The 26,760-nt window shown below is 54.6% G+C and overlaps 1 protein-coding gene across 2 annotated transcripts in view; it reads right to left on the bottom strand.

Annotated features, from left to right (window-relative positions):
* Positions 1–11,637, bottom strand: part of CALN1 (calneuron 1) — a 146,364-nt gene extending 134,727 nt beyond the window's left edge. The window contains exon 1 of one of the 2 annotated variants that reach the window (XM_064394327.1): positions 11,115–11,637. The gene's annotated coding sequence lies outside the window, so the exon portion shown is untranslated. Of the gene's footprint in view, positions 1–8,858; positions 9,042–11,114 lie in introns of those variants that run through there. The other variant, XM_064394328.1, reaches the window with a different exon arrangement.
* Between the last annotated feature and the right edge of the window lie 15,123 nt (positions 11,638–26,760).

Raw genomic sequence — 26,760 nt, forward strand, 5'->3', positions numbered from 1 at the left:
CCCAGCCCAGCCCTGGCCCTGCACAGACAGCCCAACAATCCCACCCTGGGCATCCCTGGAGCTCGGGCAGCCTCGGGGCTGTGCCCATTCCCTGGGCAGCCTGGGCAGTGCCCAGCACCCTCTGGGGAAAGAACCTTTCCTGAAATCCAGCCTGACCTGCCCTGGCCCAGCTCCAGCTGTTCCCTGGGACCTGTCCCTGTCCCACAGAGCAGAGATCAGTGTCTGCCCCTCCTCTGCCCCTCAGGAGGACAATGGAACTATGATGAGTCTCCCCTCAGTCTCCTCAGCTCCAGCTGAACATTCCAGTGCCCTCAGCTGCTCCTCTACCCCTCAAGGCCACTCACTTTCTTCATGGCCTCCTCTGGATGCTTCCTAATGGATTCATGGCTTTCCTAATGGATTCATGGGTTTCTTACATTGTGCTGCCCCAAACTTCACCCAATATTCAAGATGAGGCTGGCCCAGCCCAGAGCAGAGCAGGACAATCCCTCCCTGGTGGCACTGGTGGCCCCAGAACAGGGTCACTGGCCCCAGGGCTCTGACAGCACCAAGGCTTGATCCCGGCCTTTGGAAACCTCGGAAGCACTGGGATCCAGATGGTGAGTACCTCAAACCTTGTCACCTGACCTGGCATCTCAGAGTGCTCCTCTGGAAGTGGCCCTGTGCTACAGAACCACATTTATGGAATCTCTGAGGTTGGACAGAACTCCAAGCCCGTCAGGTCTCACCTGTGCCCGATGCCCACCCTGCCCCAGCCCAGAGCACGAGTGCCAGGTGATTGCCATGGTCCAGGGCTCTACAGCACAAAGCTCTTGGTGCTCCTGAGGAAATCAGGAACTCCTTTTCCTGGCTCAGCAAAGCAAGTGTAAGGATTTTTAAGAAAAAGGGACGCAGTCTCTGCTCCTCAGTGTGTGCTCTGTGCCATTGACTGAAGTCATTGCACATGAATTTACATATTTTTCTAAACCAGAACTTGCCTGGAAGCTCTCGAGATCTCTAAAATAACTTTTTCTTTGCTGCTGTTGTTCTTCAGCACAACTTTGAGCTATTGCTTATCAAAAGGGGCCTCATTTCCCCAAATTAAATAAATACTCCATAAAGCATGGGACACATAAATTAGTCCAATGTGCTTTCAAATATTCTGGGGGTTTGGAAAACAAAATCTATTCTGTATTTAAACTCTACAGCTTTACCTCGTGCAATATCACAGTGCAAAAGTTTTAATTTGATTATACATCTTATTAACTGTGCTCTTGTGTATCCTCCAATTTTTCTCCTGTTCTACTTATTTACTTTGAAATAAAAGCCAATCATGGCTTATACAGCACTGCAATTTTCATCAGAATTCTTCTGCAAGCTGCTAGCAAAACATATTTAAGGCTGACCCTGACAACCATTCTCATTTTCCTTCAAACATTTCAATTATTACTTAATTTAGGCCTGCTTGAATAGTCCTGCCACCTCTCATTTGACCACTGTCACAGCAATGCAGGAGTGACTTCAAAACGAAAGGGGTTTGAAATGGACGAGTGGTGGTGGTTAATTATGACTTCACTCAATACTGGTGAGGCCAAAACCCAAATCTTGGGTCAGCCCTGGGCCCCTCACTCCAGGAAATACCTTGAGGGACTGGAGAGTGTCCAGGGCAGGGAATGGAGCTGGGGAGGGTCTGGAGCCCCAGGAGAGGATAAGGGAGCTGGAAAGGGGCTGAGCCTGGAGAAAAGGAGGCTCAGGGGGGCCCTTGTGGCTCTGCACAGCTCCTGACAGGAGGGGACAGCCGGGGGGTCGGGCTGTGCTCCCAGGGAACAGGGACAGGAGGAGAGGGAACGGCCTCAGGCTGGGCCAGGGGAGGATCGGGGTGAATTTTGGGGAAATTCTTTCCTGGAAAGCTGGACAAGACCTGGCACAGCTGCCCAGGGGGGAGGAGGTGCCCTGGTGCCCTGGGCAGCTCTGGGCACTCTGGGTGCAGCCACTCGAGTGGGAGGAGGGCACCTGTGCCCAAGGGCCAGGCAGGGACTGGGCACAGCAGAGAGCAGCCCCAGAGCTTCAGCGCTCCGAGCTCAGGAGCTGCTCCAGCTCCAGCTCCAGGAGATGCCTGAGCATCCCCAGGGCAGGGCAGAGCTCACACATCTCATCCCTGGGGAAACCAGGCAGGAAATTGGGGGTTCTCCATTTTCAGTGAGTATCAGTGATTCACACAGGGCAAAGCCCCCAAAGCCAGGCTGGGAGCTGGGAGGTGACTCCAGGGCCAGGGAAAAGCCTTGGCTCGAGCCCTTCCTTCAGAAGGAGCCGGGAGCTGCCTCCAGGCTCCACATCCCAGCTTCTGCCTCCCTGCTGGATCCCCTGCCCTGGGGGCTTAACCCATGTGGGTATGTGGCACTTGGGGACATGGGGCACTGCTGGCCTTGGCAGTGCTGGGGAGCAATAAAGAACTGTTGGATGGAAAAACATCAACTTTGGAAGCAGAAAACAAACTCTGTTTGGCTCTGAGATGGCCAGGAGCAATCCAAGGTGTCAGAATTGCTCCTATAACTGCACAGATAAATACACCATCTATATATATGTTCACACCTGACTATATAGACACATGTATTGTGGTAAATACATAAATTTTATATTAATTATAAAAAGATAGAAATGTAGAAACATAGAATATACTGATCGTTATATAATTAAAAATTATATAACACATTAAAAATTGAGAATCTGCTTCAATAGAAATAAAAAAGGAGAAGTTAAAAGATTAAAATAACTGCTTTAAACTCTCTATTGCAAACCTGGAATAATCACAGACTGCCATACCAACCAGAGGCAAAAGGAAAAAAGGTTGTGCAGCAACCCCGCAGAGCAGTTAAAAGGCACTGCTCAAAGTGTATCCAGGGAGGAAAGAGACCCCTGGGTGTGACAAACTGCTCGGACAGGAGCAGGGGGCAGCCAAAAAGGGCTCCAAACAACAACTGGCTGAAGAGGTGACACCACAGCCTGGTCAGAAGCAGGAGGGAAGGAATTCTGGCAGGGAGGTGTGGCAGATGGGTTAGCACCCAGCACAGCTCAGGAGAGGCTGAAAGGGCCAGGGAATTGTTTGCATTCCTTTTCATTCCGGAGGAGGTGGCAAAAGGAGGCAGAAACAAAGATGAACTGTCAGTTTTCATAATGGAAACAACTTCCCACTGCAGCCCCAGAGAGCCCTGTAAAATAGACCCACTGAGTGACTGGGAAATTGCCGGGGGACTGGAGGTGTGTGAGTGCAGTGACAGCTTTCCTTAATGGCACAGAGTCGAGCAGGATGAGCAAACCCTAAACTGGTGCAACAGCTGCACAAAAATCTTACAAAACCCAGCGTCTGAGGTCTAAAGAGCTGAATTTCAGTGCCAAATCCTGCTCAGGAGAAAAGACCCCATGGTCTCCCCACCAAATGCTGAGCTCTGGTCCCAGCCCTGCTGGCCAGGAAGGAGTCACTGGGGGGATGTGGAGGCTGCTTTGCAAAGAGCCACAGGAAAATCCAGTGTGAGAGATTTCTGTCAGAGAAACAGAGCAAACTGGAGCTGTGCTGCTGTCTGGCTCTGCTGGGCACCTGCAGGATGAACAAATCCCTGCTCAGAGCACTCGGAAGGGAGATAACAGAACGAGGAAGGGTGAGAGGGGGAAAGGAGCTTGGACAGAGACAGACAGTGAATTCTGCACAGAAACAGATTGACAAATCAGGGCCCTTCAGTCTGGCAAAGAGATGCTTGAAAGGGGTGTAGGAACACTTATTAAACCAGAGTTTTATCACATCCTCAACATCACGGAGCAAAGGCAATAGAGAACAAACACTTGCTGTTTCTCACAGCACCAGACCCAAGAGATACACAAGGAAATTACCAAGAAATGGTTTCAAAAAAAGAAAAATGCAGAGGAAGTGTTTTTGCAAATAGTGCCCAATTATGCTGTTGAATTTTTCCTGGAAGACATCAAGTGCTCGAAAGAGGAATAAAATAATGCATTGAGAGTGACAGACAGCCTTCAGCTCAGGAAGTTTTCAGCAGGGGTTGAGAGGAGCTGGGAAGCTGGAGGAGGAATGGGCTGCACTTGCCCTTCTTCAGGAGATGAGGCGAGAGGGGGATTTGTCCTCACTAGAGAGAGAGTCCCAAGGATGGAGCTCCAATACCAATGCCCTGAGTCTCTGTGGCTTTTTTTCTACTGCCAGAAAAGCAAATATTTCTTCCTGGAGCTGCTGGACACTGAGAGCTGCAAGACATGTTCCAGAAATTTTATGTGGATCACAGTTTGGACACAAAGTGTTTAACTTTGTGTCGAGAAGAAGCCCAGTGAATCATCACTGGTCACCCTGTGCTTTGCACAGAGCAGGTTCTCTTCATAACTCACACTCTTAAACTCAGCTAATCTGTTCTTCCAAAGCCTTTAGGGTGAATCTCAGTCATGGCACCACCAAAACCAAAGAGCTTTAAGGGACTTTGATGAGCTTGCCTTGGGTAGTGGCCTGAGGGGTGGCAGGGAGGGAGGAGGGAAGGCACCTGGCAGACTCTGGTTTCTCCAGGTCCCAGAGGGAGTTTGGGCTCTGCTGTCAGACCAGAGCCTGCTGTGCTGTACAAACACCCGTGCAAAGGCTGCTCTCCCTCTCACACTGCTCTGCAGCCCTGCCTGGGGCTGGAGCTCAGCACCAGGGGGTGCCAGGGGGGTGTCAGGACTCCCCTCACACCTCCCCGCCTCACCCTGCCATTAATTTTAATAAACAAACCTTATTTTGGTGTTTTTCTCTCCAGAGGCACATGAGAAATGTTCCCACAGGGGACAGTCCTCACGACAAGGACAGGGCCATGGGGAACTTTGTGTTTCCCTACAACCCCAGCACAAATCTTCTCTGGGATCTCTGGAAAAGCCCAGAGAAGCTCCCCAGCCTCGCCCTCTCCTTCCCTCCTGCCCCTCGTGCCTGCAGCTCCCATGGTCACCCCTTCCCTGCCCTCAGAAGACAGACTGCCAGTCCAGACAATCCCCTCTGGCTTTGGGCTCCAGGCTGGCAGAGCTGCTGAGCCACAGCAGCAGCACAAGGATGTCCCCAGTGCCCCCAGGTGGCACCAGGTCCTCCTGTGCCCCCGGGGCCTCAGGCACTCCTGTCCCCCTGTCCGTGGATGTTCACAGACAGAGCAGCTCCTCTCATCCAGCCTGCACCTCCAGACGGGCATCACAGGATTGCCAGGGCTTCTCATGGATCCCAGACTGGTGTGGGCTGGAAAAGCCCATCTCGTTCCCCCACTGCCTGGACAGGGCCACCTTCACTGCCCCCAGCAGTGGCTTTGACACTTGGCACCTGACCCTGGAGCAGTCTGGGGGGCCCAGCTCGGATCCAGAGCCAGCACGTGGCCAAAATAGGGCCAGTGTTCCCAAAGGGACCAGCAGGGCTGTCCAGGGTTTCCTGGTGCCTCTGGCTGCTCCTGGAGCTGCAATGGTTTTCTCAAGCATTAAATGAGACCCAGGTGGAGCCCCCTTGCCTTTAGTGCCAGAACAGGAATAAGCCCTTATCACCTCATCATCCACCCTTCCACACGGTTCAGCCTGGCTGGAAAGAGCAGGAACAGCATTTTCCACAGATCCATCTCCTTCCTGTATCCCAGAGCAAGCCCCTTTTACAGCTTCCACTCCAGGAGGGAACAAGATATTTACCAAATATCCCAAAGAGAGCACTCTTGGCTTCAATGAGGTCACAGGACAAAACTGCACCTTCAGTCCCTGGTACAACCTCATGCAGAAAAGAATCCATCTACTCTTCCAGCTTGTTTTTATGGACTATCCAAACTGCCAGGATCTCCTTTCCACTGAGCATTCATCAGGAACTTGGAACAGCTCTGGGCTCCATGGGCTGGGAGCAGTGGGACTCCTGCTGTGCCAGGGTGCAGCTGAATGGGGTCCTGCCCCCTCAGGCTTTTCTCTGGGTGTTTTTTGGGATTAATCCCACTGGTGTTATTTGCATTACAACAGCTCTGGGATCTGCACCTTTTGTTCCAGAAAATGGGATTTTGCATGTGAACTCATTGAGAGGAACTTATCAAAACAACACAGCTCTGCATGGACTGAGGTGCCAAGGGACAGTGCCATCCAACAGAAGCTGCTTGGCACTGTCAGTGACAGCAGTTAACCCGTGTGACAGCCACACCTCATAACAGCCTGCTGTCCATCACCAGGACAGAGGAACTTCGCCCTTCCCAGGAGCCACTACTGACAGTCCATCCCTGCCCAGGCTGACACTTGCCAGAGGGTCAGGGAGGGATCCTGCCCCTCTGCCCGGCCCAGGGGCAGCTCTGGATGCTGTGTCCAGCTCTGGATCCTCAGCACAGCAGGGACAGGAGCTCCTGGAGCGGGGCCAGCTCAGGCTGGGAGGATGAGGAGGGCCTGGAGCATCTCGGTGCCCAGGAAAGGCTGAGGGAGCTGGGGCTGCTCAGCCTGGAGAGGAGCCCCAGCTGAGAGGGGCCCTCAGCCCTGGCTGTCCCTGTGTGCAGGGAGGGCAGAGCAGGGCCCAGGCTCTGCTCCAGGCCCAGCAGTGGCACCAGAGCCACGGGCAGGGCCGGAGCCCAGGAGCTGCCCCTGCCCAGGAGGCAGAACTTCTGCCCTGGGCACTGCCCAGCCCTGAACAGGCTGCCCAGGGAGGGGCTGGAGTCTCCCTCAGCGGGGATCCTGCAGAGCCCTCTGGGCACAATGCTGTGCCCTGTGCTCTGGGATGGCCCTGCCTGAGCTGGGAGCTGGCACCAGGGACCCTCTGCGCTCCCTTCCAGCCTGGCCCAGCCTGGCATTCCAGGGTTCTGTGACACTCTCCTGGTGTCTCCTGCACAGCCCCAGGCCTGGAGCCCGCTGAGGTGTCAGGGGGTTGCAGATCATTACAAGCCACAAACACCCCCGGGGCAGCCAGGCCGGGTGACTCCTCCACTACAGCAGCAGCTCCACGGCAGCTCCTTGCTCCTAAGAACCAGCAGCTTTCTCTTACTTAACCCCTGGGAGACTTTCCCTCTTCCCAAGCTAATCTCTTCCCAGCTCAGTAGGCTGCTTTGCCACAGTGGATTTATGAGGCAGCAAAAATAAAAGCACACTCTGAATAGGTTCCTGTTTCATTTGCAGCTCTGGGGGTGCCAGCCCCTTCCTGCCTTTGCTCCTGCAGTGGAGCCTCCAGGAGAAACCTTTCCAAAATCAGCAGGGGCCTCCCGCCAGCTCCCAGTGAAGCATCAGCAGCTCCTGAGGGTTTATTAATCCCTTGGAAAGAGTGCCTCAGGCTCCCAGAGCACTTGGGCAGGTCTGGACTGGAGTCCAGGCTTTGGCTGGAGCCAGGAGCGACCCAGAGTCAGTCAGTTCTGAGCACAAGAGGATTTAAAGGGTGAAACCTGCATCAAACTGGGCAACATCTGTACATGACTTTCTTGAAACTGCTCTCAAGGGTCCCCAGGGCTCCCGACACGATTTAACTCTATTTAAAGACCAGCCTCCAGCACACATTTCTGGACTTCTGGCAGTCTCTGGGTGACCATGGAACACAAGGTTTGCATTGTCTGGGCAGCCTCTTACCTCCTTCTATTCAAGTGGGGTCTTAAAATAATGTACTGGGAGTGGCTTCTGCTCAAAAGGCTAAAACATGTCCTGAAGGAGGGGAAAAAAGGGTAAAAACACCAAAGAAGACAAGAGCAGAGCATGAGGTGGATGATGTGCTCTGGAAGGCCACCTGAGATGACCACAGCAGATGACCCTGATCAGGATGATCCATCCCTGCAGGTCCATGTCTGGATCCTGACACAGCGTGCTGGTGTCTGTCCCTCAAGCATTTCCCTCAATAACTGTGCGATTTCACTCATATGCTGCGTTTTTACCACTTCAGACTTCTCTAGACTGCTTTTAATTTGTCAGACTAATTCTAACTGCAATACCCTGCCAGTGATGGAGAATGGGCTTGACAAACATCCCTTGCTCTAAATAGAGGAATCTATTAGATTCTAGCAGCACAAAGTAGTAAATTTAGGTTTTATCTCTGCCAGATCCATATTGGTCCCTTCCTGCTCCAGACACCCTGCTGGGTTCCTTTTGTTTAAAGGTGACTGGCAAAGGGAAAGCAGAAATGAGAGCTCTGCCTTCCTCTACAGAGTCAAGGAGGTAGGAAAGGTTATTGCCAACAATAAAAATAGAATTATTTTTCTGCCTCTACCTCAGAAAGTCAGCTCTAGTTTGGAGCAGGAAAATCTCAGCCGGTTGGAGATGGACAGGCAGGACAAGATGGAGAAAAAAGCCTGGTGGGACCTTTCAACTCAGCCCTTTGTGCCCACCTGGGGATGGTCCCTGGTGGTGCTACCAAGGAGCCTGGGGAAGGAAAGAGCTCTGCAGCTGCTCAGAAACTGTCCCAGAGTGCAGCATGTCCCTGAGGAATGCTGGGGACTCTGCCACTCTTGCTCAGGGCCTGCTGCTCAGTCAGAGTTCAAATTCACCCCTCCCACCTGCATCAGCCTCAGTGGCCACCTCCAACATCAGCCCGGATGGGGAGGGACAAGCTTGACACTCCTCACCATTCCTGGGTGAAGAAAAGGGGGGGAAATGCCAACGAGGCCTTTTCATCCCCACAAAGAGGAGTTCAAACTCAATTATCTCCCTTTAGAAAAGAAACCCTGGTGCAGATCACCTTTAACTGACAGATTCCAGGTGAGCAATTCCCTGTCCGTGCCTGCCAACCCTCCCAACGCCTGGGTTCAGGAGCGACTGAAACCCTGCACTCTGAGCTCAGTTACAGAGCACAAAACACCGGATCACACTAATTGCTGCCCTCAAAAACATCCCCTCACCTCCCTTCTTAATCTCAGTGTTCCCAGAAAGAAATGGAAAAGCCAAACCTGGGCACCCAGCCCTTCCCCTGGCAGCGCGCTGCTCCTCCCGTGCTCAGGCATCCAGCGGGACACAGATCCGGCCTCGGGCGGCGCAGGAGGCTCGGGAGGGAGCTGGGAGCTGCCACGGGAGGTCCATCCTCCCTCTGGGAGCAGCTGCCCGCCGCTCTCCCTGGGTCCCAGGCTCTGCTGTGTCTCCAGGCTGCTCTTGGGAGCGCTGGAGATGCGAAGGGCTGGGCCCGGGAATGATCCGTCCGTGCCAGGACGCATTCCCTGAGAGTCAGCAAAACTTTTCAGCCCTCCAATTCATTCTATTATTTCTGCTGATGGCACTATAAATAATTACTCCCCACCCTCCGTGTGCTTGAGCTGCTTTGCTGAAAAAAGATGCACATTTTGTTCATCTTTCAACACGCTGCCTGTATTTTTTGGTGGATTGCAAACCCCGCTCGGTGTTCTCCAGTTCTGCAGGATGGAGGGAACAGGTTTCAGGGGCCTCACCCGACAGGAGCTCGCCTGCAGCCCCGCTCAGACCGCGGGAACAGGGCTTTTTAACTTTCAGGCACTTTCAGGTTTCCTTGCCAGGTCATTTTGTTCCCTTGGAGCTGGGAACAATGGAGCCATTATCCCACCTCTCCTTCCTAATGTCGCCAAAGTCACAGATGGCTAAAGCACTACCAAGGGGTGGGAACTGCTGAGGACAGCAAGGAAACCAATGATGCCAAATCCCTGGGGTGCCCAGCACCCCTCTGCCTGTGCTGCCCCGCACTCCACGAGCTCAGCACGGAGCCGTGCCATGGATTTCCCTCTGTCCTGGCACCTCTGCTTTTCCTTGCAGGCTCTGTGCCCCCTCCTCTCCAAATTTCACTCCTTCACTGCTCAAGGCAAAGTGTTTTGCTGCCCACAAACCAGCTGATCCCTGCAGGTGCTGCTGCTCAGATGCTCATTCTCTGATCCACGACTCTGCTCTCCCCGCTCACTTCCAAGTTCCCTGTCCCATCTCTCCCTCCTTGATGGCAAACACCATTGGTGAGGAGAAAAACCCCATTTTCCTGACCCAGCTGTGCAGCCCCACGGTCCTGTGCGCTTTGGGCCGTGTTGAGCTCACAGGATTCCCTCCACAAGCCCTCCACCCTGGGAGATGAATGCGAGACAGAGTTTTTCCCGGTGGATTAAGAAAAGCGGGATTTTTTTTGCTGTGCTAACGCCTCGACATGCAGAACATAAACAGCTCCTCTCCTGATTTCCTGAGAGGTGGCCACCATCGAGCACTTCTCAAGGAGATTAGTGGCTGCTTTTCCAATCCTATTTCAAGCCTCGAGGAGGCTGCTATTTGTCAAAAGTGTTATTAACCTCCAATAGGCACCAGGATAAATGTTCGCTGGCACAGCCTCTCTCCTGCATGGATCCCGGAGGGAGAGAGGTTCCCAGGGACCCAGCCTCACCTGGGACCCGGCTGCAAGGACTCAAACAGGCTCTCATTACGGTCAGGGCACCCTAAGGATGCACCCACCTGAAACGGGGATGAAGGAACGACAGTCCGTAATTTAAGGAAAAAGCCACGTTGCGTGGGAAAATAAACAGAGAGTCACTCGGTTAAGGAGGAGAGGGGGAGAGAAAAATCACTGTCTGAGTGGGGCAGTGCACAGTTAAATATTTTCTGGCCACAGGGCTCCTGCTGAAGGGCGATTTATCAGCCCAGCGAAGGCTGGGGTGGGTGACAGTGCTGGGGAATGGAGACTCCGGAGTGCAAACAACGCTGTCGTTCCCAATAACCCGGGATTCGCTCCGCGAGGCTCTCCAGAACTGCTCTGCATTGCGAGTGCAATGCGCATGGAAGGATGTGGCAAAACTCCCCTAACCTGGGAGAGACGGGGGACGGAGAGGAGCCGAGCGGCGGCAGCGCGGCGGGGACCAACTTCTGCCGTGATTTATGGGCCAGGCATCCCAACTTAGCTTCTGCTGAGCGGCAGCTCCGGGATTTGAGCAGCGAGGGGGGAAAAAAGCCACAACTCTGGGTCATGCACTCAATTATTTACAAGGGAGGGAGGGGAGAGGGAAGGGAGCGAGGTGGCAGGACAGGCAGCCCCGGGCCCAGGTGCGCGGTGGGAGGGCTCCTCCTGCCACCGGCCCCGCGTGAGCCGCGGCCACGCGTTACGCTTTCTCCCCGGCAAGGGAAAACACATGGGAAAAGCAGGGGGATGCTCCCAGCTGGCAGCCGGGAGCGAGGAGAAGCCGTGCCCGCAGCCCCGTCCCTCCGCGTACCTCCAGCCGCCGGTGCCCGGTGAGCCGCGGTGCCCGTCCATGCCGTGCCGGAGACGGAGCCCGAGGTGTCCTGGGGAAGCGCGGGCGGCTGCCGTGACTTGGGAATACAGAATATGGTACAAGCTTTAATTAAAAGAGTCTGAAGGCTCTCTCCTGCTCGCTCGTCCTTTTTTTGCAGTACCGGATCGGATTTAAAGGGCTAGAACCCCAATTTGGCACTGCTGCTGCCCCCCGAGCGCCGCGCTGCCGCCCGGGCCTGCCGGTGCCAGCATCCTCCTGCCGCCCGTCGGGGGCATCCTGGCAGCCCGCGGGGCCGGATCCGGCAGCACCGGAGCTGCGCTGGCAGCAGCAACAGCAAGCTGGAAATCAAGGCTCGCTCCAGCAGGCACCGTGCGTGGCGAGAGGGGATCCCACAGGCAGCGGGGTGGGCGAGGGCAGCCCGCGCGCTGCTGAGGGTGCACGGAGCAAAGTTTGTGCTCCACCAGTGCCCCAGAGAAGTGGGAGGAGGAGGATCGTGTCCCTCTGTCCTGGTGATGCCACCACCCTGTGGCAGTGCCCAAAGGCGTTGCCCTCCCAGCGCCAGCCCTGGGTGGAGCGGGGCTGTTGGGAAGGGCTGCGTCACCCAGGGTGGTGGGGAAGGGGAAGGGCTGCGTCACCCCAGCCCATCTCTGCAAGACGGGGTCCTCATCCTCCTGCTCGCATCCCATGAGCAGGGAAACAATTCCATTTGGATTTGGAGGCCACTTGCTGGTGCCAAGGCAGTGGGGAGACAGCCTGGCACTGGCGGCGTGCGAGTGACGCTGGTTCCTCCTTCAGCTCCAGGTCCCTCTCCAGATCCAGTCGCTCTCCAGACCTCCATGAAAACACTCATCTGCAACAGGCTGGGCTCTCAGTGCTCCTCGGGCTGCTCAGCAGGGCAGTGATGGCCAAGACACAGTGCCAGCCTTCCATCCAGCTTTCCCAGAAAAAGGAAGGGGGGATGAAGAGCAGGGTTTCCATGGAGCCCTCTTTGGTCCAGATTTTGAGCTCGAATGGGGAAAACCAAAGGAAACAAGGAGCACATCTTTTTTCTTCTTCTTCATCTCCTTTTGCCCAGTTTGACCCCAAAATGCCACCCTCCCTCCCCGAGGCCAGCTTGGAACATCCTGCTCTGGATGTCTGACCAGCGCGTGCCGTGCTCTCCGGGCTGACCCGCGTGTTCTGGCTTCCTCTCGCCTCATTAATTACACCCAGGGGTGGGTGCCAAAAGGAAAAGCTGGTTCTAATTCCATGCAGCAACCCAGCTCCAAGCTGCTGAGATAATTAGCAGGTTATTAATGAATGAGAAGATTCCCACCATGGAGGGAGGATGGATGGGGAGGGAGGGGAAGCACCATTTGGGCCTGGTTGGGAAAACCACATTGGAGTGGGAGACTGTCCCTCAGTCCAAGGCTTTGAGCCACCTTCAGTGCCTGGGAAGTCGCTCGCAGCCCTGGGGCTGCTGGACAGATCCACAGAGCAAAATCCAAGGGTTCTGCTTGGCCAGGGGCCATGCTGGGAGCAGAAGGGCTCCGTCTCCCAGCCACAGCCTGCAGACTCCCATCTGCCTCTGGGCATGGAGAGGAGGCAGACTTGGAGCCTCCTTCTCCATTGGTCCTGGGCACTATTGACTCGGGGCTGTGGGGGTTTTGGAGCACCACTATCTGCCAGGTTCCTGCTGGAGGCTGTCACCCTGAACACTTTCTCTTTGAACCCCTCATAAACTGTGGGAACAGCAGAGTCTTCCTTCAAAGTCAATCTGATACCAAGTGTTGGTACCAATTCCCTGGGTTTAGGCACCAGCTGAAAATTCCAGGGAAAGGCATCACCTGGCAGAGCCTGCTGGGAAAATGCTTCTCTAAATACTAAGGGGCATCAGGCAGGGGTGAGATTCCAGCAAAACCAGGGTGTCCTCAGAGGCTCCAGCCTGAGCTGCTCGTGTCTCTCCAAGGCATGTGGTTGTTGTTCCTTTAATTATTAATCCTTGCATTGACGTAATCAAATGTGCCCAAGCCTTTAACGAATGCCTCAATGTAAAAAATGAAGAATAAATTTCTTTCCCTCCCTGAAAACTTGTTTCAATCCCATGACCAATTTTATTGCCGTTCTGCTCTAATTTTAAATATAACGAGAAACATTAAGGTTTTCAATTAAAAGATCCCTTCCTTCAGATATTGGAACATAGCCTGAAGTGCAGACCACGTGTGATATTTTTCATTGGGATGGTGTGGGCTAAATCTGATTCCCAGATCAAACACAGTCAGGCTCAGGCTTGCAGTTGGCCAGGCTGAGCTGTTCCACTTTGGGAAGAGCCTCAGCCTTGTTTGTGTTTTTAGCTGACTCCCTGTGTTTCTGAAATAAACCTTGCATTTATTCCTTCTCTTTTGTCAGCCTGGGAGTCTGTGGTGAGGGGCAAATGGACCTCATGATGCCACCCTGGACTCATGGAATTTTTGGCTTTTGACTGATACATTTGTTTTTTTCCCTTTTCTTTAGAATGAGCAGATCCATGGTCACAACTGAGGAGATGTTCCTTGTGCAGTGAGCTCAAACCTCAGCTTGATGCCATCCTGGAATCAAGGAATTTTGGCTTTTGACTGCAAATATTTACTTTTCCCTTTTCTTTAGAATGAGATGATCCATGGTCACAACTGAGAATTTCCTTGTGCAGTGAGCTCAAACCCCTCATTTGCCATAGTTTCAGTGCTGGCTCCATTGGACACCATTAATGTGAAGTTTGGGTCACGGAAGGTTTTTTCATGTGTTCTTTTCCACAGACCCTAAATCTTGCACTTGTCCTTCACCCTAAATCTTGCAGGTGGCTCCATCAGGGCCTGTCTCCTCTCTCTGGAAGGGTTTGCAGCTGGGCAGATGTTCAGCCCCAGCAGCAGTCGGTGTTTGCAGGAGTGAGGTGCCAGCTGGGCTTGCTGGGGTCACCATTGCTCCCTCAGCCTTGCAGGAGCTCCTTTCACTCCTGGTGGGTTTTGGTTTCCTAATGGAAGTGGCACCACTGATTTTACTGTCCCTGAGCCTGCTCAAGGTCTGTTTCTCATGGAAACATCAGGTTTGTGCAGATGAGATGGAAAGACAGAGACTTCCAAAAAGCACCAAGGGAAAGGCATTTCAGGTGAGAGGAGCTGGAGCAGAGTCTGGATCAGCCCCTGGTTCCACCTGCCTTGCCCAGAGCCCCCAGACTGTGCTGGTCCTGCAGGACCTCTTGTTTCCAGCAGCTCAGGAACAGCTTTCCCCCTTCCCCAGGCCTGGAGGGGTGGGAAGGGCCCCAGGGCAGGGACATCACCCAGAGCCAGGCAGGGGGGTGGCACAAACCCATCCCTCAGGGGAAGAGCTGAGCAGAATCTTGTCCAAACACCACATCATGCTCCTGCTCCTTTCCTTTTCCAGCTCAGTGAGGCTGCTTGGAAAGCCCGGAGTGGCTGAGCTCACGGGAGAGCTGAATTTTCCACTCTTGAGCCAAAGAGTGTTAACTTTGTCTTTCCTGAACCCAAGAATGTTAAATTTTGCCATTCCCGAGCCCAGGAGTGTTAACTTTGCCATTCTTGAGCCCAGGAGTGTTAACTTTGCTATTCCTGAGCCCAGGAGTGTTAAGTTCTGCCTTTCCTGCTGGTTTTGATGTGTCAGGATGCATCTTGTCTCACTCCATCAGGATTTTTGGAGGCCACGCCACCTCACTTGCTCTGGTTTTGGGTTAGGAGAGCCCCTTGCTGCCTCCCTCGTTCTGAGTTCCCCCAGCACAGAGCAGGGGTTCGCTGCTCAGCCTCCCTCGGGATGAACCAAGGAATTCCTGATTCCCAGAGGGGTTCCTGTGAGAACCCTGCTGTGCTGCATGGAGGGTTGCATGGAAGGACCCCGGGGACCTGCTCTGGGCAGACAATGGCTTCTGCAAGTGCAAAACGGTGTCAGGCCAAGGAAATCACCGGCTGAATTCACAATGAATCACCCAAATTACAGCCCTTTAATAAAGATTAAAAGCAGAGAGAATGGAACACACTGCAAACCTATGTGCAGGGGCTGGTCTCCTGAATGCAAAGGCAAAGCTTTGAAAGCCATGTTTGCTTGCACGGGGGAATTGTTTTGGAGAACTTCAAAAGGAATTTGGAAACAAACAAAAAACTAGTTAAACATGGGGAAGCCGATAATCACAAATTATTCCTTTTTTCCCCCCTAATTTGTGAATTAAACTGCATTTCTGCCACATGGATATGGCTTTTCCCATCAAAGGCTTTTGCCTTCCTTGATCCTGCCTAGCCCAGGACAGACTTCAGCCTGATCTTGACCCTGCTCAATGCCAGGTTGTCCTCTAAGGAGAGACCCCTTCAAAAACTGAAAATCTGGCAAAAAAAACCCCTGCTTCACCTCTGTTTGAAAGGCAGAAATCAGCATCAAATTAATCTTTACCAGGTCTGCTGTGAGTGGATATAATAATGAAAAATAAAAAGCAGTATCTGGGTTCCAGATATGGAAAAAAAGGGGTTTTTTCTTTCCACAGTTGGTGAGTGTGCAAGACACACTGAGAGCCAGGGCTGGGCAGGACCTTGGGGGACTGTCCATGGACAAATGACGGGAATCCCCACTTCCACTGGCAAGCAGCTTGGAAGAAAAATGTGAAGGAGACCTAAATCATCCTGTTTCAGGACATAAATCAGCCTCTAACTGACAGTGGGAACAGAAGAGCCCTTATTGATGGGCTGGGTTACGTTCTCCAAACATAAAAGAAGAATTGAGGAGCTGTGAGCTGACAGCTTTAACAAGTGCTGCTCCTCCCTGGCTGCTCGCAGCTGCAGTCTCAGGAAAAGCCAAGGTTAGGTAGCCAGAGCCCCAGTCCCTGAACTGCCCATCCTGCTCCCTCCTGCACACACTGCCCAGCTCAGACTCCATTTCATCCTGGAGCAGAGATCCCAAGGGTCTGCTCTTCCAACAGGTTTCAGGACAAGTGGTTGAATAAGCCCAAAAATAAAGTCAGTGAGAGGAAGAGTCAAATTCAGTTCTGCCATGTGCAGAGACAACATCACTGCCCAGCCCAGCCATGGGGCTTCAATCCCGAAAATCACAGATCCAGTGAGGCTGGGAAAGGCCACAGCCAGGTGGAATTCAAACCCTTCTGCATGGGGACTCACCCCTGCCCTGGGCAGCCTTGCCAGGGCTGCACAATCCTTTCCCCAAGGCAATTTTTCCTGCCAGGCTGGTGGGGGCTGAGGGAAGGAGCTGAGAGTGCTGGCTGAAGGGACATATTTGAAGGCCATAACTCCATAGAAAGCAGGTCCTGCTGGCTCTGCTGCCCACAGAATTGTTTCACTGTTTTTTCTTGCCTTCAACTGAGTCAGACAGAGCTGGAAAATTCCAAATTGCCTCAAATCAGGAAAACCTTCAACTAAAACCCCCCAAGGTTTTGTCCCTGCAGTCTGCTCTGCTGCTGACGTGCCCTCCCTGCCCCACACCTGCAGGCCTGGCTGCGTTGGCAGGGCTCCTCCAGCCCAGCAATTCCCACCTGCCAGCCCAGCCATGTCCCTCCATCCATCCAGGCAGGAGGCAAAGGCAAGGAGAGTCTCAGCAAAGAGCCCACCCTGGGCTTGCTGGGGTCAGCATCGCTCCCTCAGCCTTGCAGGAGCTCCTTTCACTCCTGGTGGGTTTTGGTTTCCTAATGGAAGTGGCACCACTGATTTTACTGCCTATCCCCTATTCCTGATGTATTTTTCAGGCTGTTGGGGTGACTTTGGTGTCTTTTCCTCTTTCAGAAGGACACAGAGCCCACATTTAGGATGGAGTGAGCCAGACTTTGTTACAAGGCCCAGCAGCCACATCCCCCTGTGTGTGGTTTTTCCATGTCCCCTCTGTGTGGTTTGCCCATGTTCTCTATCCAGTGTGGCCAAGCTAGTCCAAGCCCATCTCCAGGAGCCCTGTTCTGGGGCCACCAGTCCTGTTGGGTGGCCCTGGCAGTGCGGGACAGACGTGGCTCTGAGCTGGGAACCCTCAGCACTACGGAAGCTCAGTCCCTGAGCCCAGACACTGCCCCCTCCATCTGAGATCAGCCACATGCCAAAGGGACTTGGCAGGTAGTTCCCATCTTTTCTTGGCATCTCTGTGCTTCCCAGCCCACCAAGAGCCAGGGAAAGGGGTTGGTACCAGGCTCAGGTGCTCAGGGCAGCAGCCCCTGCCCAGGAATGGGATCCTGGCACAGAGCAGGAGCCTGGTCCCAGTGCCCAGGCCTGGCTGGGGGAGTGTCCCCAGAGGGGAGAAGAGAATTTGGATCCCAGTTCACAAGAGAAGGAAAACAGCCATCCATGTGCACTGGGAGCAGCCAGAAACCCCAAATCCTGGGCTGATCCCAGTGTGGGCAGCAGGGCAGGGATTGGGATCCTGCCCCTGTGCCCCTGTGCCCAGGTGAGACCCCACCTGCAGAGCTGCCCCATCCCTGGCCCAGCACAGGCAGGAGCTGGAGCTGCTGCAGGAGCCCAGAGGAGGCTCCAGGATGAGCAGAGGGATGGAGCAGCTCTGCTGGGAGGGAAGGCTGGCACAGCTGGGAATGCTCACCTGGAGAGGAGAAGCTTTGGGGTGACTGAATTGTGACCTTGCAGGGCCTGAAGGAGCTGCAGGAAAGATGGAGAGAGACTTTGGACAGGGGATGGAGGGACAGGACACAGGGAATGGCTCCCACTGCCAGAGGGCAGGGATGGATGGGATATTGGGAATTAGGAATTGTTCCCTGGGAGGGTGGGCAGGCCCTGGCACAGGGTGCCCAGAGCAGCTGTGGCTGCCCCTGGATCCCTGGCAGTGCCCAGGGCCAGGCTGGACATTGGGGTTTGGAGCAGCCTGGGACAGTGGAAGGTGTCCCTGCCATGGCACTGGATGGGCTTTAAGGTCCCTTCCAGCCCCAACCACTCCATGATTCTGTGATTCCATGACATCCTGAGGGTTTCAAACACATTCCAGCCCCTCCGTGCTTCCCTCTGCTGTGATTGTGGGTGGATTTTGGATCGCTGGGGCCGTGGCAGAGGCTGCTGTGCCCCGGGCTCCTCTCTGCCCCTCCAGCCCTCCCTGGCAGCGCTTGCCTGGCTCCTGCTCCGCTCCGCCCCGGGGCTCAGCGCAGTCATTACAGCGCTCTTTGAAGAGCAGCTTTTCTTCCCTGAAATGCAATACACGAGTTAGCGCTGCCCCACTGTGTCACTGCCCCGGGGGACACACGACCCCGCCCGCCCCTCCTGTGCCCCGGGACGAGCACACGGGGAGCAGAAGGGAAGGGTTCAGCCTGGGATGGAAGATTTACGTGCCACACGGAGCCGAGGCAGCACATGAAATAAAAACCACCTCGTTCAGCCCTGACGGCGATGCCAGCGCGCGTTTGCAGCCGGGAATGTCTGTCCCCTGCCCCCGCTGGCCCAGCGGATGCTGCGGGATGTGCCAGGAGCAGCACTGGCTCCTTACCTTGGCTTCCCGTCTCCATGGCGATGCCGTGCGTCATCCTCCGAGCGCCGCGGCACCAGCCCGTGCCAGAGCCGGGCTGCTCCGGGATGGGATAGTGGGATATGGGATAGTGGGATGGGATAGTGGGATGGGATGGATGGGATGGGATGGGATGGGATGGGATGGGATGGGATAATGGGATGGGATGGGATGGGATGGGATGGGATGGGATGGGATGGGTACGCTACTGAGCTGTCTGACCATGCCCAACCCTCCCCCAGGGAAAGGCTGGGAAGATGGACAGACCCCACTGCTCCAGGAGCCCTGCAGAGCCCTTCCCTCCCCACGGCTCTGCCCAGGACAGGGCTGGGCCCTCCTGCTCCAGCAGATCCCAGCAGGAGCAGAGGAGCTTCTCAGCATGACATGGGATAGAGTGGGATAATGGGATGGGATGGGATGGGATGGGATGGGATGGGATGGGATGGGATGGGATAATGGAATGGGATGATGGCTCTTCACCTTGCACCTGGCCTACAGGCAGATGAGGTGTCCACACTCACCAGCCCTAATGCAGCCCCCAGGGGAGAGATGTCCTGAGGCAAAACCAGATATAAAAAAATCTGCTAAACCACAACATTTGGGATGAAGAGCTTATTAAGGGGTCTTGGAAGGGAGGAGAGAAAGAAGAATGACGTGATGGGTTTATTTGAAGCAGACATTGGGAACCACTGTGGTTGTCCAAGGCCCCATTCACCCCCAGGCTGCTCCATGCCTTTATCCTTCTCTAAATCACCAGAGGGAATTGTTTGAATGAATTTTAGATTAAAATTAAAGAGTGAGAGCTTCTCCCTCCTAAAACCTCATTTTGGGTTAATCCTATATTTGTCCTAAATGTGAATGAATCAAATAACTGAAGGACAAGGACGTGAACAAGGAGTATCATCATGGAGAGGTTCCCATTAGCCTGTGTGGGATTACATCCATTCCATTCCGTGCTGGAGAATGTGGATTAACCCCTCCTGTGGCCCCATCACACCCTGGGAATCCTCTCTGCTGCTGTCCCTCGCTGGCTGTGCCCTGTGCTGGAGGAGCAGCGGGAGGAGAGCAGCCCATGGGATGGAGAGGGGATAAACAACACCATCCTGGCAGGTCCTGAGGGGCAGCAGGGCAGGGGGCAGGATGGGGGGAAACTGGAGAGAGAGGTGGGAATAAAATGGAGAGGACAAGCAGGTGCCAGTGTCAGTGGCACCTTTGGCTCAGCTGGCTGGTCACCCTGCAGCCAGGCAGGATCTCCTCAGGGGTGGAGGGGGCAAGAGGGGCCAGCCTGCAGGAGAAATGCCTTCGGACATGCCTGGAATGTTGGTAAATGCAGTTGGACACATGTGGAGTTGTGGTTTGGGGAGCTGCTGGTCAGAGGGGACCCTTCACACAGGGTCCACCTGTGGAGCTCCCTGGAAACTCCTGCTGAAGCTGCTGGAGGAGCTCAGAGGAGGCTCCAGGGGGATCAGAGGGATGGAGCAGCTCTGCTGGGAGAGCTGGGAATGCTCACCTGGACAGGAGAAGCTTTGGGGTGACTCAGTTGTGACCTTGCAGGACCTGAGGGAGCTGACAGGAAACATGGAGAGACTCCCTGAGAGCCAGGAGGGGCAGCTGGGCAGAGGAGCTCAGAGAAGGGACCTTCCCCATGAAATCCCCCCAGCCTGGACTTCCAGAGGGATCGTCCTTAGCTGGGAGTGTGACCCTGAAGAAAGACCTGGAAGGACTCCCAGGGCAAAAGGGCTTCTGCAGGTGGGTGGAGGGAGAGGCTCAGGACCAGCAGGAGGTGGGAAATGAGGGAAGCCCTGGCATGGGCTGGTTCCCATGGTCACTGCTGCTGCTCCTTCCCAGCCCCTTCCCAAAGCTCAGCCTGAGCCCAGACCCCAGCTGGGCTCTCCTGAGCCACAGCCCAGGGCCCTCATGCAGGAGCTTGGGAGGTTTTCCCAGGAGGATTCAGAGGCCAAAAAGGAGCAGCCCCAGGGATGAGCACAAGTTTCCATGCAGGAAATGCCCCGGCCAGGACAGTGCTCAGGAATGATCCCCTAGCCTGCTCCAGGGGCAGAGAGGGGAGCTGCCCTCCGCCCCCCTCTCCAAAGGATTACCCAAGGAGACATCAGCAGGACAGCCTCACAAACACCTCCTCCCCAGGAGTGTTTTTCCTCCTGTGCTTGTTCAGTGAGTGACAAAAGGTCTCAGGATATTGCCACAAATAATGAAAAACAGGTGCAGGAGCAGGTTCCAGTTCCAAGACTCCTTTGTGATTCCTGGCAGCTCCCAAGGCTGCCTGGCTTTGGACAGAGCAGGACTGAGGCTGCTAAAAACACAAACCTGCTCCTGCAGGGTTTATTTGGATTGCAGGAATCCTCAAGTTCAAGGAAAAAGAGGCAGCACCTGCAACCTGCACTGGGCCATCAGAGCAGTGCAATCCTGTCTGGCACCAGCCTGCCAGCACCCCTTCATCCATGGCAAACACATTTCCAGCTGGAACTGGCAGTGGAAATCCCTGGGCAGCTGTCCTGTTCCAGTTTCCACCTCCTCTCACTCCCAGCTAGGATCACCCCTCTGCTCTGCCCCCACCTCCCCTGGCAGTCACACCAGGAAAGGTGAAGGGCACCAGTTTCTGCAGTTTAGGGGAAAAGAAATGAAGTGGTGGCAGCATCACAAAGAGCTCAGATGTTAAAGAAAATAAATAAATAAAACTTTGCAAGAAATGAAAGGGAAACAAATCCTGAAGCTGGGGCTGTTCCTGTGAGGGGCACTCTGAAGAATGAGCAGCACTGAATGAAAATGGATTGAGGGAATAAGAGCAGAGAACAGTCCCAGTTGTGGGATCACAGAACAGCCTGGGTTGGAAGGGACCACAGGGATCATCAATCCAGCCCCTGGCCCTGCACAGACAGCCCAACAATCCCTCCCTGGCCATCCCTGGAGCTCCTGGAGCTCTGGCAGCCTCGGGGCCGTGCCCATTCCCTGGGCAGCCTGGGCAGTGCCCAGCACCCTCTGGGGAAAGAACCTTTCCCTGATTTCCAGCCTGACCTGCCCTGGCCCAGCTCCAGCTGTTCCTGTTCCTGTCCCAGGGAGCAGAGAGCAGCACTGAGCAGGAGCTCAGAGCCCCCAGCAGCCCCTGCCCAACCCCAGCAGCTCTCCTGTGGGTGCGGTGCCTGGGTTTGGAGCAGGAACACTACTCCCAAGAAGCTTTTGCTGGAGGCAGCTGCTTCAGTGGGCGAGAGATGGGACAGGTGGGCACGGGGTGGGGAAGGACTCAGGAGCCCGAGGAGTTTGGCAACCCCAGCCCAGGGTGGCACAGCCTGGGAGCTGGGGTAGAGCCAGGGTGGGAGATGCCAGCGAGCAGCTGCTGGCTCCGTGTGCCGTCCCCTCGGTGAGCTGGGACTGGCACCAGCCGGGGCTGCAGCCGTGCCCTCCGCAGGGAACGCAAAGCCCCCCAGCCAGGGCGGGGCTCTTCCCTCCCCATCTCCTGCTTTAAACACCATTCCCGAGCCAATGCAACCCTCACTTCAGTTCAATTGAAAAAGAAAAAAAAACCAACCAAACTAATCCAAAGGAATCTTTTTGCACGACCTCAATCCATTTAAGGCAGGATCTTTTCCAGAATGATGGAAGCCATTTATCATTAAAAAAATATCTGTGTCATATTATTGCCTCTGTGAGTGATGGCATTACAGACGCTGATGGGGCATTAGATGTGACATCACAGATTTCTGTTATTTAAAGGGACAAAGTCAAGTTAAATTTACCAGTCAGGGGGATGAGACAGGGAACAAATCCGCTTCATTAAAACTGCTCCTGACTCCTGTCAGAGTGCTGTGATTTGTTCAAATACACATAATTTCCTTTCCCATTCTGTTAGTACTGGAGAGAGAGACATGGTGTCAAAATCCAGATCAAAATGATGGAGCGCTGCCAGAGACACCCAGGGTTTGTCAGCCGGGGCTGCCGATCCCTCCAGGAGCTGAGGAATTGTGAGGAGTTGTGTCCTGCTGCTCCCCAGGCTCCCCCAGACCTCCCCAGCACCCACCTGGCTGCAAAGCCTCTCCTGGAAAAGCCTCAAGGGAGCAAGGACAAAGCCCCCAGTGTTTTTTGCCTCAGCTGCAGAAACATTCCCTGATTTCTGGAGCCCCAGCACGCAGCTCGTGGGGCCAGCACAGGCTGCAGCTGGAGTCAGGATGTAAAGTCAGTGAGCCAAAGGGAGCAGGAATATCTGATGGGATGGAGGTGGGAAGGAGAGTGAGGGACCAGGCTGCTCAGAGGCTGCAGCACTTCATGCTGTGAGGAAAATAATGAACACCCCAAATGAGAGGGGACCAGAGTCTGGGGATGCTGGGAGAGGCAGAAAAGGAAATGTGCCATGGAGGGTCCAGGGAAACAGCAATAAAGGTGCAAGTAAAGATTTTCAAGAGTGGTTTAGGAAGCTTAAATTTCCTTTTATGCAGGACTTTAATTTGCATGGGCTGCCAGTGAGATCTGAGCTACAGAGAAACTGACCTCAGGATATTTAAATACCTCAAACAGTTTGGGCTCCAAGGATGGAAGGTTTTCACTCTGAAGAAGTCCCTCAGTATGACCAGCATCTTCCAAAGCCTCTGGCCAGACTCCTGCAGATCCATCTCAGGAGCCTGAGCCACTGCAGGAATGGGAGTGGAGGCAGACTGCAAGCTTTGCCCAAAATCCCATTTCTGGAAGTGAACACGGCTCAGTTTGGCTAAGGAACAGTCTGGACCAGGAGCCAGGCCCTGAGCAAGGCCCAGCACGGGCTGGGGGCTGGACAGGAGGGCAGGAGCAGCCAGCTGGGATCCAAGGGGAATCACACGCGGTGGGACAGGCTCATAAAACATGGAAAAGGAGAAGAAAGCAGCGGTAGGGAGCCCACAGACCCTGCCCAGCCCGGCCCAGCCCGGCCCATCCCAGCCCCGCCCGGCCCTGCCCGGCCCTGCCCGGTGCCAGGGTCACAGCAGCACAGAGGGACGTGCAGGATCAGGGGGGTGCCCAGCACAGAGGGGTTTGGGGGCACAGGAGGGTCAGGGCTCACGAGGGCACTCCGCAGCCCGGATCCTCAGCTCTGCCCAGGGCCCAGCTGGATTTTAGCCCTCGGTGAAGCGGCTCCCAGGAGAGGCTCCCTGGAATGCCGCAAGGAGAACAGCTAAACCTCTCCAGTGAAAGGGTTTTCTTTTCCATTCCATGCCAGCCAAGGAAACATTTCCAGATCCATTTGATCTCCCCTTATCACCCAGCCCAGGATGTACAGTGCATTCCACTCCACTTTCCATGTCCATTTATCCAGGTGTTTTCTCCTCGCAGGAGCCCCCTGGCCCATCCCTGGCCAAGGCCCAAGGTCCCCAGGATGCTGTCCAGTGCTGTCCAGCAGGGACAATCCCCCTCCTCTCTTCTCTTCCACAGCCAGCTCAGCCCAGCACCAGCACCCCAGGAGGGAGCTCCACACCAAATTCCTCATGGGAAGCTCCTGGCTCCCTCAGTGGTGGTTCCAGGCATCCCCTCTCCAATGGGACACCCTAGTGAGTTGTCAAACCCCTCCAAAAGTCCCCTGAAGACCCTCCCTGGGTGGGGGGAGCTGGGAGTGCCCCTGGGCACCAGGCCCTTGGGCACCAGGACATGGAGCCCATCCATGATCCTGGATTTCCTCAGGAGCCTCCATCCCCCAGGAGCAGCAGCTGTGCAGCACCAGGAGGGGCACAGAGGGCAAAAAAAAGCAAAGAATCAAATGTGACTCAATTCAGGGTCCCCAGGATTTTGGCTGGCTCTGGCTTGGAGCTGGCTCAGTGCAGTTCTCCCCCTTGTCCCAGTTCCTGCCCAAGCTTTATTTTGTCATCCACAAAGTACAGAATGAACAGAGAAGCTCTGGAGGATTCAGGCACTTGAACACATCACAAATGTGCTGCTTCATAAATCCTGGTGTGGCTGAGGGCTTGGAAGCTGCAGGAAAGGATTGATGGATGGGTTTTTCCATTCTTATTAAGCCTAAAAAACACTTTCCCAGGAGCTGTAAGGCCTTGAAACCTCCTTCCTCCTGTCTTTAGGACACCGAAGGGAAAGAAAAAAATAAGAATATTCCTTCTCCTGCAATTTCCTCAACTGGACACAGAGCAAATCCCCTCAACTCTGGAAGGTTTTGTCTTCATGCATGTGCAGGTGGGGCTTGGTCAGGGAACTCCTGCTGTACCTGGGGATCTGAGGGAGGGCTGCCTGTGCCAGGCTCCATGGACACAGGACCTACCTTCCTCTGCCCCTTGGAGACAGAGCCTGGAGTCCCAGGGCTGTGATGGAAAAAGCTCCATCCTGAGCTCATCAGCCAGCCACATCAGCCTCCCAAAACTTCATATTTTTGTGCCTCCAGGTGAGGAGAGAACGTCTCCAATCCATCATTTCCAGCAGAGCAGGGAGGATGTGGCTGCAGTCCCAAACTGTTGCTCTGGGAATGGTGTTCATGACTCAGCCACCTCTCCTAGTGTGGAACTGGACAAGAATTAACCCCTCCCTTGTCCTTTGCCACCTGCAAGGGCAGCTCTGAAGGGTCCATTTTGCTCCCAAATTTTTGCTGCTCTTCTGTTCTAAAATTGGAAACTGCCATGGCCAGAGATGGTTGAAAAAGTCACACAGCCTGAAGGCTTTTCTTGCACAAATCACAGAATCACAGAGTCACTGCAGCTAAAACCTCCTCTGAGACCATCGAGTCCAACCACCCGAGCACTGCCAAGGCCACCACTGCCCCATGTCCCCAAGTGCCATATCCTCAGGGCTGTTAAACCCCTCCAGGGATGGGGACTCCACCACTATCCTGAACAGCTGTGCCAGGGTTGAGTAACCCTTTCCATGGAGGAATTTTTCCCAAAATCCACCCTGAGCCTCCCCTGGCCCAGCCTGAGGCCGTTCCCTCTCCTCCTGTCCCTGTTCCCTGGAGCACAGCCCGACCCCCCGGCTGTCCCCTCCTGTCAGGAGCTGTGCAGAGTCACAAGGGCCCCCTGAGCCTCCTTTTCTCCAGGCTGAGCCCCTTCCCAGCTCCCTCAGGAGTTCTCCAGCTCCTGGGTGTTTCCACCTGGATAATCCAAAACTCATTAGCGCTGACTCAGCACCTTCACTCAGTGACTGTCACAGCTCTGAACAGCCAGCCCTAAATTGGGATTTCACCCAAACAAAAGCCTCAGTGAGAACCCTCAGCCACTTGTCATGGGCTGATGGCACCTGGTGGCCACGAGGCTGTGCTGAGTTGTTTGGGCTGTGACAGGTTTGGGAGTGACAGAGACAGAGAACTCAAAGGAAAATGTCCAAACTCCCAACTGATCCAGTCCAGCTCTTATTAGAAATGCAAGGAAAGTAACCAGGCATATGCAGGTAGCAGTAGGATGATTTATTTTATTACCCCTACAATTATTATTAGAGCTCAGAAGCTCCTGAGGCACAGCAGGACTATTGGAATAAAACATGGAAGCAAAGTGCAGAGAAGGAATAGAATAGAATAGAAGTGAGGTATGCAAACACCCCATGCTCCAGGAAACACTGTGATCCAGGATTAACAGTGCTCTGGAAATGGGAGCCTCACTTGGGAAAGCCAAGAAACAGGTGTTGGAACTGAAGAGTTTAAAGCAGGCAGCACAGAACAGTTCTGGATTTTGGAGGGAATGCCAAGACTGGGGGATCACAGGGAGGAGAGTTCACCTTTGGCCACCCTGGGGCTCTGCTGGAGATGGAGCCTGGCTGGATGAAGCCAGCTGTGGGCTCAGCCCCAGGGCCAGCAGCAGTGACCCCAGGCTGCCCCTGCAGCCTCCTCCTGACCCAGGGCTCCGGGGGGGTCCCTGGAAGGGAACAGGATGGGGGTTCTTGGGTCAGGAGCAGAGATGGGAACACCTCCCTGCCTTACCTGCATCCCCTGCACTCGGTGCTCCCCAGCCTTACTGGGCTCCTGCTCGCTCCAGGGGCTACAGGGATCCTCCCAGATTTGCTTGGGTGTCCACCTGGGATCCTCTCCCATCGAGTGCCCTGGAGCAGCAGCTCAGCCCAGCTCCCTAAACTCATCAAACCCATCAAACCCATCCCACACCTCCCTGTGGCCTGAGCAGCTGCAGGGCTGGCGGTGCTGATGCCTTAAGGAGCAGGAGCACAGGCTGGATGGAGTTCAGAGGAATAAGGTGGGTATTTATTG

This window comes from Passer domesticus, chromosome 19, assembly GCF_036417665.1.
Source record: "Passer domesticus isolate bPasDom1 chromosome 19, bPasDom1.hap1, whole genome shotgun sequence".
NCBI classification, from domain to species: Eukaryota; Metazoa; Chordata; class Aves; order Passeriformes; family Passeridae; genus Passer; species Passer domesticus.